This window comes from Rattus norvegicus, chromosome 3 (assembly GCF_021556685.1).
Source record: "Rattus norvegicus strain SHRSP/BbbUtx chromosome 3, alternate assembly SHRSP_T2T, whole genome shotgun sequence".
In the NCBI taxonomy this organism is placed as follows: domain Eukaryota; kingdom Metazoa; phylum Chordata; class Mammalia; order Rodentia; family Muridae; genus Rattus; species Rattus norvegicus.
The window spans coordinates 33,699,438-33,713,126 of record NC_141536.1 but is presented as its reverse complement, the minus strand read 5'-3'; the positions used below and the strand labels follow the sequence as shown (position 1 = coordinate 33,713,126).

General features: G+C 45.1%; 1 protein-coding gene across 5 annotated transcripts in view; it reads right to left on the bottom strand.

Annotated features, from left to right (window-relative positions):
* The window catches only part of Lypd6 (Ly6/Plaur domain containing 6), a 145,610-nt gene extending 136,874 nt beyond the window's left edge, over positions 1-8,736 (bottom strand). For 2 of the 5 annotated variants that reach the window (XM_087654372.1, XM_087654370.1), the window contains exons 1-2: positions 8,174-8,297; positions 7,097-7,188 (exon numbers count right to left, since the gene is read on the bottom strand). The gene's annotated coding sequence lies outside the window, so the exon portion shown is untranslated. 5 annotated transcript variants of the gene reach the window in all.
* Positions 8,737-13,689: the final 4,953 nt, after the last annotated feature.

Here is a 13,689-nt window from a genome sequence, read left to right as displayed (position 1 = left end):
ATGCTGTTTCCTAGTCGTGTGGGACTTTAAAGTTTAACTGCAGAGCCCCTTGACTTTATATTTGAGGCCATGAAGTCCAGACAGTGGGTGACCAACTCACTAAATGTCAGCCAGCCAATGAAACTGAAGGGAAATAACTTGCCACAGGCAACACAGGAAGGTGACTGCAGAGCCAGGGCATGAGCACAAGCAAGGCACTGACCCTCGAACTTGCACACAGTCTAGCTGCCAAGGAAGAACGACGCTGGTGCTTACAAGGTAGACTGCTGTAGACTCAGAGCTTCTGAGAGAGAAGTGCACTCCGAAGTAAAAGACGTATGCAGAATAACTGAATCTCTGTACACAGGATTGGGAATCTCTGGATGTCCCAAAAGAAAATGTAAATATCATACACAAATGCTAATATTATATACTTGGGATGGAAAAAGCAAAAAGAAAAATCAGAATGTTGCAATCTTTTCTTCTGCTTCTTAGAGCAGTGTTCAGAAGTGTTAAGAAAACTGACACCATGCACTTCAGGGGCAGTGCCCAGAGGTCCCTGGGATGAAAGTAACTTGAACACCCCGTCCCTGAGGAGTAGCTTGTACAGTACCAGAAAGTGCTATTCAAGCATCCAAAGGAGGGAGTTGACCAGTTGTTCTCTCTAGCTACAGTGCTTATGAACCACAGCACCCAGCACAGCACGATAGCCCTGAGGATACAACAGTGGTACCCATACATACCTTGGTAGTACCCAATGGCTCTCCGATTGGCTCGATACATTGTTCTTACACCCACAGATCAACACAGCTTCCCCCTCAGTGAGTAAACTTCTCTTTGCTATGACTGAAGGCCAGCATAGAAAACCGCAACCAATCAAAATACAGACTTGTGGAGCCCAGTCCCAAGGTATACGTCTGAAAACAACCCCCACATCTAAGGGTTAGGGAACATTCCGGAAGAGAAGGGAAGATTTTAACAGTCAGAGGATGAGGGAGTTTGCTGTGAGACTGTCTCCTAGTAATGTCACAACCTATGGCCATAAAGTCCCATCAACATAAACCGTTAGTGAAGAGAGGCCATGAGGGAGAGTAGGGGGCACAAGACTGGAAGGTTTGGAGGGAGGAAAGGGAAGTTACTATTACAGAGTTAACTTACAGTCTCAAAACCAGAAGAAAATAGCAAAAGATACCTTCTAATGTTCCTACCTTTCAAATGCATTAAATGCATGGCTCTTTAACGATTTGGAATATTCAAAGATATTCCCATCAATAGAAAACAGTTATTTTAAATGGGGGGGGGGGCAGAAATGGGAGCATAACACAAAGGATGTTTGGGTTCATCCTAAGAGCAGGGGAAAAAGAATCACAACTTAAGCACAGTAACCAGATAATCCTGTATGTAAGAATTCTTCTATCTACGATTTACAAAAGGTCTACAGCAGATCAGGATTTTATACCCAATATTCATTTGCCTAACAACCCATTTTTGTGGTAACCATAAATACACTAAAAAGCTTTTTAACCTAAGTTTTTCTCTGTATCCTCTTATCCAAGGAGAACGAGGATAAGCAGACGGAGTGCAGGGCAGGAGGCATGGAGTTACATTTAAGCTTGACTTTTTATCTAAATCCCTTGTTTGCAAATAACAATGGGTGTGTTCTAATGTTTTATTTTTCGTGAGAAATGACCCAAATTTATTCTACTTGTAACGATGTACACTAAGTTACAGTTGGACTTCGGGTAGCTATCTAGATCGTCTACAAAACCCAGTCAAGGGTCAAAGTCTCAGAGCAGCCTGGAAGAAAACTAAAGTTGCTGATGGGGCATCATACTTAGGCACTCTCTGAAAGCCAGGAGTCTCTAGTAAACTAGGCACGCCCACTGGGGCCAGGAGGCTGTGAGACTTCTCTGTAGAGTCATAACAGAAACGTTGGTATCTAGAAGGATGAGGCTTCTAGGTCAGCTGATCTTTCCCTGAACCAATCCAATGTAGTTGTCATTATCTCACGCCCAAGATGCACTGCGTGGACCATTTCAAGGACTCCCCCAAAGGAGTGCCTATCCTAGAGCATTATCCCTTCTAGCCAGGGTTCTTAACGTTACATCATCAGTTAACAACTACTTCATTCAAACCCCTACCCACAATCCTAGGCACTAAGTCAACTCAACATCTGTCTGCTCTTGTCTGACTTTTCGTCACCCAGCTTTCAGAAATGACAGGAAGAGCGGCATACCTTAACGTAGACAACAGAGTTTACGTAAGAACAAAATGAAGCTCTTTATTTCTTCTATGGAGAGTCTTTCTGACAATATGTGTAATATTTAAACCGCAATCCCTCATTGAGCTGATGTTAGAAAACAATATATAAAAGCTCCTAAGCCCCTTGTATGGGTTAAGTATGAATATTTGTCTTAATCCACCCAAGTTTCCATAACAAAATGCCTTGGACGGTTACTTTACAAACAAGTGGAATTTGTTGCTTAGAGAGTTAGAGGCCCGGAAATCCAAGGTGAAGGAACAAGGAGATGTGCTCCCTGGGTAGGGTTCATTCCCTGCCTCTCAGATGGCACATGTTGCTTATCTTCACAGGACCACAGAGCAAGACAGTCTCTTCAGTTTCTTTGGTGAAGGTACCAATACATGGGGCTGGGAACTAAAGGCCCCACTTCTAACACCTGGATTGGGAAGGGTACCAAGTTCAGACCATCAAAAACCAATAGTAGTTAACAGTTCCAATGTAAAGTGCTCCCTTGCAAAGACATGAGTTTACCCAATGAGCCAAGGATAACTGGACAGGTGTACACCGGGGTCCACAATTTGGAAATTCGGTCACCCCAGAGCAAGGACTGAGGGACAGGCAAAATCCAGAGCAAAGAAAGTACCAGTCCCCAGTCAAGGAAGCTAGAAGGAAGAGAAGGATACAAATGGTCGGAAAGTGATCAGAAGTCAACATTACCGTAGAGAGAGTCTACCACGATGTACAACTGAAGCTTTCATGATACAAGAAAAGTCAGGAGAATAGCCAGATAGGAGACTAAATCAAGACCCGTGACTCACGCTACGCCAGAGGGTAAACAGCCCTCTGAACTCCTTACTCTCATGACTGCAAATCTCAGAGGCTTCCAGCCCCTTCGTTTAGTTCAGCATACTCAGCAGTATATATTCCTGGGAGATTTCTCTATGCCCTGTCCTAAGGCAAGTACTAATTCCTCCAGAAGGTAGAAATGCATTGGTTCCTGTTTTCACATGGCTTACCTTCTTGGTTCTCCATATCCTAAGAGCCCTGGCAAACAGAATCCCACCAGGTTCTGACCAGCTGTGACTGTCTATAGAAGCACCACTGCCCACCAAAACTGATAAAATCCTCATTTCAACATGATGCCCTTTAGACAGAAAGAATCCAGGGCAGGTGTGCAGCCAAACTCTCATCCACAAATGTTCAGAAGACAGAAGGGGAAAAAAAAAGATACGCGCACAAATGAGTCTTTCTTTACAGCAAGACTACACAAACAGTTCCAACAGTGTAACTTTCCCCCCACCATATGGTTCTTTATAAGAGCAATGTATCACAAGTACTGTAGGAATTTTTGATCAAGGGTTAGTGGCATGGCTCGGTGGATAAGAAGATCTGCTCTGCAAGCATGAAGACCTGAGTCTGGTTCCCTGACACTCATGTAAAAAGTCAGGAATGACGATGCATGCCTGTAAAACCTGCACTTGCAGGGTAAATGCATGCAGATCATGCCCAGCTCAAAGAACAAGTTGCCAGTACAGTGAGAAATGCCATCTTAAAGCAGTAAGGTAAAGAGTGAGACACGAAGACCCCCAATGTTTTGCTCTGCCCTCTGCAGACATGCACAGGGCATGCATGCAAGTAGGAAGACACAACATGTGCACACACACAGGCACACACAGAGAATAATGAAGTTTTAAGAGACAAGAAAGCCCCTTGAAAATCTGCCATACCCAGAGATAGTCATTGCTAATATTTTGAAGGTTTTTTTTTCATTGATAAGTGAACAGATCAGGAAATTTTAGATAAGCTCACTCCATGACATACTCTTAAAAATAGTAACATGCCGATGCAGTTTCATAAGCTTCTCTTCTCTTCACACTGACTTGCTCCTTTTTACTAAAAAAAGGAGACCTGAGAGATACCATGCAGTCATGCTGTCAGCAGCTAGGGACGGACTTTAAAAGCACACACCATAAGCACACTAGGAACTGCTTCTCCAGGGGAGCTTACCACCAACCTTCCATTCTGACTTTAATCATATTCCTTTTTCTTCCCATTCAGGCTGTTCCCACAGAGTCACGTGACCAGCGTGCCCTTACTATAAGCATGGCCTCCTATCTGTTCACATCTTCAATGGTGCCAAAGCTGACATGTCCAACCACTTGCTGGAAGAGCCTATGTGTCCACTCAGAAGCACCTACAGAGCTCCACTGTGCTCGTTTCTTGGCCCATTTCCCAGTCCTAACAAAAGACTGTGAATAGACAAGAAACTGGGACTTATAATAGGAATTAAGAGGAGCTATTTCCCTCCAATCTCTAATCTGAACTCCCCCTCCTGTTTTTTTTAAAATAAGTCATTATTTTATTATCATCTGTTTGCTCTTAATAGGGATAGCCCTGTCACAAGGACACAGTCTGATGGGAGCTTCCTAAAGCCTTTGTCCTAAGGAGAGCCCTGCAGGGCACCAGCCAATGCCCCAATAATACTCTGAAGAGCTGTCTTATGAAGCAACCTCTCGCACACACTTGGAGGAAGGCCATCCAGCCTTGGTGCTTTATCTGTATCTAGTCTGTTGATCAGGTCTGGAGTCTTCTGAGCACATGCTGCTTTCTTGATCTATTACCTCCAATGTTGGAACTGCCTGAGAGAGCCTGAGTGCAGGGATCTTACTCAGCAGAAACGGAAGCGAAGAATTCATTTACACTGTTTTATCTCTCTTGGCCTCTGAATACATGTTTGGCATATCAAAGCCCATCAGGCCCTCAATGCACAGCAATTGTGTTTCAAAGCTGTTTCAGACATCTATCCATCCCAATGACCCTTTACCACATTCATTTCTGGCTATCTCATATCTATTGTGCATAGACTGTATCAGCCTTTGTGGTGATCTATTATAATAGTAATTTAATGTCAGCCCCTTCCAATAGTCCATTTCATTACATGTATTTAGGCATTCTCTTTGTCACTTTCTCCCTACGTACTAAGTGTTTTAGAACGCTTGGGTCTAAGACCTTTATTTTTCTGACTACATTTGGATACCTATACAGTAATTTACTCATTCCCTCATTTTCTTAAGAGTCGTTTGATTTTTCAAGTATTTCCTTTATTTTCCCCCATCGTGTCAGCACTAAATTTCTTCTTAACAAAATAATTGCATATTTGACCTCTTTCTCTCTTTCCTTCTTGACTATATACTATAATCTGTGTTTTATACAGTAGCCACTAGCTCCCAAGTGGAGGGATGGTACCACCAGCAATCCGCCATGGGGCAATTCCTAGGAAGCACATCCCACGCTGAAGACTTGACACACACTCAACACTATGCTCAGGTATGGTGACTGTGACCTTCAGCGGCACCTGGAGTGGAGCTGCTACAACTAGGACATCAATAAGAACTTCACAAACAGACTGAAAGACTGCACGAAGTAAATCCAGTTTTCAACACCGCAAGGAAATTCAATGATAGAGCGGTCTGATCACTCTCTGAAGCCTCACAGTAGTATGTGACGCCGAGACTTGAATCTAAGGCCCACGCAATTAACTAAGACTTAACACTTGTAAAGTCAATGTGCACCTACATTAATGCAAACAAAATTAACCTCATAAATCTCAATAGATGGTACGCCATACCCCAAGTAAATATACTGAGCCATGATTTTCCAAGAAAAGATCTGAAATTGATGGGTCCTTAATAAATAATCCCTGAGGCAGCAATCTGTCATCTAGTCATGCAGGTAAACACTAGCCATGCAGGTAAACACATGATCTCTCTTTCATCAGTAGCTTCTGCTAAGGTTCTCTCCGACTATTCGACACTGGATACTTTTTTCCCTATAGTGATTCTGGGTTGATTTGACTCAGAATAACAGAACTGAAACGAGCAACAGGCGCTCGTGGTTTTACTGTAAATTGTCTACAGAACCCGTGAGGAGTTGTTGCTTAAGAAGAAGAAAATGTGCATGCCCCTCACACACCCTTGTCTGGAGCTGGTATTTCTGAGACACTGTAGCGAGCAAGCAGGCCATTCTTCAGATTTTCAGGGCTCCCACCTCTATCCACCAGCTACAGCACACAGTGGCTCCTTAAAGCCATCTTTTGCTTTCTCCTCAACTCCTCATTCAGCCGAACTTTAGTGGAAACATTAGCAGACAACAAAGCCTTTCAGCAGCCGCATACCCTGAAGCCATGGGTTAAACAACCAAATGCAGCACAGAAAAGTCAGAGATCAGCAAGCAGCAACAATGTAAGTGATGAAGGTGGGAATTTTTAAAAGGGAAGAAAGACAAGAAATACAGATGAGGCAAAGGAAGAATTCAGAAAATTCTAATTCAAGCACTATCATTCACCTTGGGGAGGGGAATCAATCTGAAAGTCTCAATTGTTCCATCTGGAAAGGGGGGTGGGAGGTAGGGAGAGTGATAGAGTATCACTTCCTCACAGGTATGTCAATGTATCACATAAACTATACCATAGGATACAATATATGTTGTCATTTTCTTCTGTCCTAACCTAGAATCAGTCCCATTTATACACACTACATACCTTTCAAAGCTTATCCACATCTTCAAATTATTGCCCGTTGACCCATGTCTGCCTGTTTTGGGGTAGGTCTGGAAACATTTTTGATATTTTAACCCCATATAATTCAATCCCTAACAGGCTTTGTGTGCCTACAAGCTTGGAAAACTACTGTGTGTTCACAGGATGATCACTGTAAACCACTGTTTAAACAAGGAAGCCTCTTCTAAGTCCTCCCTCAGTCAGCTGCCTTTGGATGAGGTACAAACTGAAACTGAAAAAAGGCATAGGTGTTTCACATTTAAATAGGCTTAGCATCAATGTTCATTAAACTGTTGCACGGATGATTGCACAAATACCTTTTGCAAACTTGGTACATGTGTGAGCACATACACAGCTGTCTACAGAAATCGGCCCCGGGTTCAAGTTTTTAAACAGCTACTTGGAGTTCCTGTCAGTTAGAAGAAAATGCAATGGCTTTAAGTAAGTTGCTCTGGTATCCGCGATAGCTGTCCAGAGCAGAGTACAAACCATGAGCCAATTTAACAAGAAATAAGCTTTCTGCTGGAGAATCTGAACTCCCCCCTTCCTCCCACAAAGAAAACTGAATTTTGGAAGTCACATCTTGGGTAGCTTACCCAAGAGACAAACCATACTATTCTTTTGGTCCTGCTCTCTGACAGGTCAAAGCTCTCACCAAATCGCTAACAGCTTCCCCCAAGTTAAAACAAGTCTTTGTTGTTCCCAAGGATGGCAAGTTGATTGTCATCCTAAGGATACTTGTGACCATCCTGTATAAAACTATACCCAAGCAGCAAGTTTTGAATCACAGGACTAGGCAGGTGACAGAAACAGGAGTCTTGTGGAGGGATCAAAATGAGTCATACAGACCAACAAATAGAGCGCTTTCCATTGAAATTAAATGCTTAATCAAATAGGAATCAACCCAACTACCTTAACCCCAGAAGAGGGCAAAAATCAAGTCTAAGTGAAGTCCACACTCTCTCAGCAGTTCCCAGTCCGGGATCGCTGGAGTGGGTGGTCGCAGGGTCAGCAGGGCGGTGCCCTAACACACCGCGCCTCCCACTACCGCCTCGGGTGGGCAAAGCCCCGCAGCAACACGTGGGGCGCGGCCACACTGCCGCCTGGGAACTCACTCCTGCGGGAGTTCCTCGTGCTCGCCCACTGGGCGGCCCGCAGCCAGGAAAGCTTCGCTAGCCTTGAACTTGCAGCTCCTGACATTTGCATCCCTCCGCGGCGCGCGCGGAGCGCACTCCCGACCCTCCCGCTGCGCTCCGCTCTTCGCCTTGTACGGAACGCAGTGTCCACGACTCCCGCCCCACAGGACAGTCCCGGCCCGGGTGGTACGCCAGGTCACCCGCACCCAGAGCCTCCTTTTGTGTACCCCCCACACCGGACCACCCTCCCCTACTCACCCGGGCTGCACGCGTCCCTGCCACCAGAGGCAGCCCGCTGCCCCATCCCACGAACACTGCGGCGACCCCCGCGTGTGCAATGCGGAGCGCCGCCTGCGCGCGGCCCGAGCCGGGAGCGCAGCAGGAGAAGGAGGGCGCGAGCGCGGCGGGAGGGACGCGCGGGGCGGTGGGGGGCGCGCGCCACGCCCACTCGCGCCCAGCCTCGAGGGTCGCAGGACCAATCAGCGTGTACAGGAGGAGCGGAGCCCTCTGCGGGACGCCTTCATTGGCCTGGCGCGCGCCGCCCAACTCAGGGACCGGCCCTGAGGCCAAGTCTGGAAACTCAGGCGGAGGTCTGTGGCGCACAGGTGGCGGAAAAGGGGGGGACTCGGGACCTGTCCGGGAAGCCGGTTCCCACGGAGCATCCACGGCGATCTGTTTGCTCAGGTTGCAGGTCCCTTCCTGAGCGCAACCCTCTGCTCAGCGCTAGCTGCGCAGCTCACTTCGGCCAGCAGCTATGCTACGCGTCCCGAGCAGCGCTGAGTGACAACGCCCAGACCAAATCTCACTCCCAGCGATCCTCTGGGGTGAAACTCACTGGGCTTTAAGAGTGGCCTCCAAATCCAAATTACAAGAATACAGGCGCTGATCTGGAAAGCGGGTGGAAAGCGGGCAGACAGGACTTGAATTTGGACACGGGAAATGTTGGGGATTGGATGAAAACCCTGAGCAAATTGCTACCTTGTCAATCCCTTTCTCTAAATAACACCCAACACAGACACCTCAACCCGACTTGACTTGCCCAATTTTCTCCTCTCCTCTCCTCTCCTCTCCTCTCCTCTCCTCTCCTCTCCTCTCCTCTCCTCTCCTCTCCTCTCCTCTCCTCTCCTCTCCTCTCCTCCCCTTTCTTTCCCTCCCCTTCTCTCCCCTTCCTCTCCCTCTCCCTTACCCTCACTCCCTTTCCCATCTCTCAATTTCCCTCCCTCCTCCCTCCCTCCCTTCCCCCCTCTTTCCATCTCCTCCCCCTCCTTCCCTCCTCCTTCCCTCTCTCCTCTTTCTCTTCCTTGAGAATTGTGTTTAATAACTCATGGATTTCTCAACCAGGGAACTACTGCTGCTCCTCCTCATCTGGTTCCAAGAGATAATGGGGAACTGGGGTGACCAAGGTAGACTGCGTGGATGCACCCTTTGGCTGGAAGCTCAGGACCAGCTTCCCCCTGGCCTCTGCCTGGTCTGTCTGCACCACCTGGCCTGTAGGACTGCCCCCCTCCGCCCCCCGCCCCCTCCCCGCCCCAAGACAGTGTGTCACTGACACCTTGGGCCCATACTATGTCTTCCTCAGTCCTCTTGAGCACTGTTTCTGGAACTATTTTAGGCCTCCTCTAAAACCCCCTTCCTCTATCCTTCCCCATAACATACTCTCTCCCAACATAAAAACATACTTTTTATATAGCATCTTCCTGTCTTGCCCCCAACTGCACCTTTTGGTGTTTTTTGATCATCAGCTTCAAAGCCTCGACATCTTTCTTAATCAGTTTATGCTCTAGCACATCTTGTGCAAACTTACAGCCAGGCTCGGAGTTCAAGTCCATGAAAATAATGTGTGCCTTTATATAATCTTTTGGCAAACAAGGAGATGCTGCTGTCTTGGGCTTCCCAGGGGGCTCAGCGTTTGGAATGTGTATTTTATGAACTAATCAAGGTGAACCTACCTGTTGCTCTTAGTATGTGGGCAGGTTACACCTGCTGATTAGATTATGCATTTAATGTCGGCATGTCAGGGTATTGACACCTGCTGGAACAAAACTTCCAGTTTTGGAAGGTCACTTGTGGGGCTGGAGAGATAGCTCAGCAGTTAAGTGCACTGACTGCTCTTCTAGAGGTCCTGAGTTTAATTGCCAGCAACCTCATGGTGGCTCACAACCATCTGTAATAGGATTCAATGCCCTCTTCTGGTGTAACTGAAGACAGCTACAGTGTACTCAAGACCAGCCTGAGATACAACAGGTCCTTTCTCAAAAGTAAAACAAGTAAAAGAAGAAGAAAAAAGGAGGAGGAAGAGGAGGAAGAGGAGGAGGAGGAGGAGGAGGAGGAGAAGAGGAAGAGGAAGAAGTTCATTACTATAAATCTAGTTTCCCTGATTGGGAAAAAATATTTAAGGCTGTGGTTTTAGTTAATAATAGAACTAAAGAAGCCTGGTTTAATGCACATCACCACAAAAATTAGTCAATTAATTTAGTATATAGTATACATTAAGGAAAACATTAGTATTTGGATTCTAAATAATGTCCAGACTAGACCTGGTATCTCTACCACTCAAGGGCAGAGATTGAAAGACCATCATGAGTTCAAAGCCAACTTGTACATGGTAAGATCTTGGCTAGCCAGGCTACATAAGAAGATGCTGTCTCAAAACTAAATCATAGAAACAAAAAACAAGAAGAGGAAAAGGAGACGAAGATGCTGCCTTGAAACTAAACCATACAAACAAAAACAAGAGGAATGAGGAAAAGAAGTTACCATTGTCATTGATCTATATATTATAGCAGTTCATAAAGCTAGAAGGGTAGTTGGGGATTTAGCTCAGTGGTAGAGCGCTTGCCTAGTAAGCGCAAGGCCCTGGGTTCGGTCCCCGGCTCCGAAAAAAAAAAAGAAAGAAAAAAAAAGCTAGAAGGGTAGACATGAAATCCATAGACTAATTTTAAATGTATTTTAGAATAAATAAAGATCATACATTTAAAACAGCAGATTGTCTTTTCTGTATTGGAATGATGGATGAGTTTTGTTTTATCCTTTATATTTTATTGTACTTTTTAATTAAAATATAGTATGGGGGAAGCTGATATGACAACTATCAACATCCCTTGCCCCTCAGGCATCAGAGAAGCTAAACATTCTAAATCCTTCAATTCTGTGCTTTATTTATAGCTTACCATCAATAATCATAATCATAATCATGATTGTAGAACAGCCGTATGATCAGTCCTTTCTCAACACCTCAACTGCCACTGGGACCCTCAACTTGTCTGATCAGAACTCTATAACAGCTTAACCCGTTCTCCCTAGTGGGCCACCCTCCTACCATCTCTTTCTGACTCCCTCTAACTGCCATACTGTCCCTGTGTGAGCCAGGCTTTTATGCTGACCTCCCACCGGCCCACATTCCCCAAGGCAGGATGGGCAGTCACCTACCTATGTCTAAGACATCACAGAATTGTGGAACACTCCTCTTCTTGTCCTCCCTGACAGCGAGTTCCTATCTCTGTTCCAAGATTCATTTCCGATGTCACCCCCTTAATCAAAACTACCAGGGGCAGAATTAGTCCCTGCTTCTCACTATGCTTTCAGCACGAGCACTTTATTTAGTCAATGATTGTTAATCCAGATCCTGCTATGTGCCAGGCAAAATGAAGGAGATATATATCGTATTTATTCTCCTGGAGCACGCCAAGAGAGAGACAGACTTTAAATCAAGTATTCACACAAACAAATACTTTCAGAGATAAGGATGATGAAACCACTCTATCTACAGAAAGAGGCCAGGTTTGCTCTGAACATGTGTCTGTCCCAGTTTGTAGTGAGTTGTGTTAGTGTATTTATTTATTGACACTTCTGTCTTTCGTCATGTGCTTCTGGGTACATCCATGTAGACAACAGGGCTTGGCTCACAGTGGGTGATCAGAGAAAATGTTAACATAAATAAGTGGGAGAAATAAAGTTTAAATACATATCCCAGATGCACCATACCTCATGTGTTAACACATTAGTGTCCATGGACCTCAGTTCTATGTTAACATTATCATCAGAGCCTTCCCTTGTGTTTCTACACTCTTAGTTCTCCCTGCATATATTCTCTGATATCTTCCTAATTTGAGTCATATTTAGGAGATAGAGGTGATGTATTATGTGTAGGTAGTCTAAAGGAAATTATTCTTTACTTTTTCTTCTGGTTTTTTTTTTCAAACAAATTTTACTTTCAACATAAAAAAATCGAAGGGTTGAAATTTGAAAATCGAAGAACAAATAAAAATAACCCCCCAAAAATTAATTGGACTTTGTCCATCTCAAGCCATTTTTCTTTTATAAACATTACCCCCGTTAAGAGAATGAAAAGGCAAATATAGATTTGGAGAAACTCCTTGCAAGTTACCCCTGACGTTGGCTTGGTAGCCAAGATGCAAAGAGCTCTAAGAACTCAACAACAAGAAACTAAGCAATCAATTATAGTAAATGGGTAAAAACATACAGATGCTAAGAGGCACAGCAAAGAAGTCTCAGTATCGTTAGTGAAATGCTAATTAAAACCACATGAGATACTCTACACACTTGTTAGCACAACTGTAGGAAAGACAGGAAAACTCAACAACCAATCACGCCAAGCGCTGATGAGTGACACTTACATGTCCCTTGTATGATTGCCACTATTGGTGGCTCTCCAAAAACTGACAGTAAGATCCTACTGTTGAAGACAACACCTACACAAACTCATTAAACACGAAGAAGCCTACGAAGCCCTGTTAGCACTACATATTAGTAGTACTCATGGTACTAGAAATCACTCTGCATAACGCCAAAGAATAAAAGTGAACACCAACTCAGCTAAAAATCCTTCGATGTAGACGAGTGAAAACCTCACTGGTTCAGTAGTGGCACAAAGTTTGTGGATGCAACCCATCAGTCTATGTGATTCAGGTTAAAGCCTGCTTCATGAGATGGAACCCATACCCAACACTGCTTGGGTGGCCAAGAACTAAATATGCCAGGGACCTAGGATAAAACCAAATAGATTAACTCAGCCAAAGGAACGTGGCAATAAAATGACCCCTAACTATACTCATAGATCAGCGATGCCTTACTCAGCCATCACCAGAGAAGCTTCCTCCCACAACAGATCGGAACAAATACAAATACTGTCTGTTCACAGCCAGACGATACTCGGAGACTGAAAGACGTTGGAACACTCAGCCTTGAAAGGGAAGTCTTCATCCAATCCCTCCCCTCAGGGTTGGTTCAGGGAACTCTTGGAAAGAAGAGGAGAAAAGAATGTAACAGCCAGAGAGGATGGAGGATACAAGAGAATCAAGGCCTTCTAGACCTAACAGGGCTGGCTTATGTATGAACTCACAGTCTGGTAGTTTGAATGGAAATGGCCGCCACAGACTCATAGGGAGTGGCATCATTTGAAAGGGTTAGAACACATGGCCTTATTGGAGTGGGTGTGGACTTGCAGGAGGAAGTGTGTCACTGGGGCTGAGTTGATGTTTCAGAGGCTCAAGCCAGGCCCAGTGGCTCACTCTTCCTTCCTGACACCTGCCTATCCAGATGTAGAGCTCTTGGCTCCTTCTCCAGTACCGTGTCTGTCTGCTTCTTCCCATGGGGATAATGGACTAAACCTATGAACCTGTAAGCCCACCCCAATTAAATGTTTTCCTTTATAAGAGTTGCCATGGTGACGGTGTCTTCTTCACAGCAGTAGGACAGTGACTAAGACATACAGAGACTGTGGCAGCATGCATATGTGGGCCTGCATTGGTCTG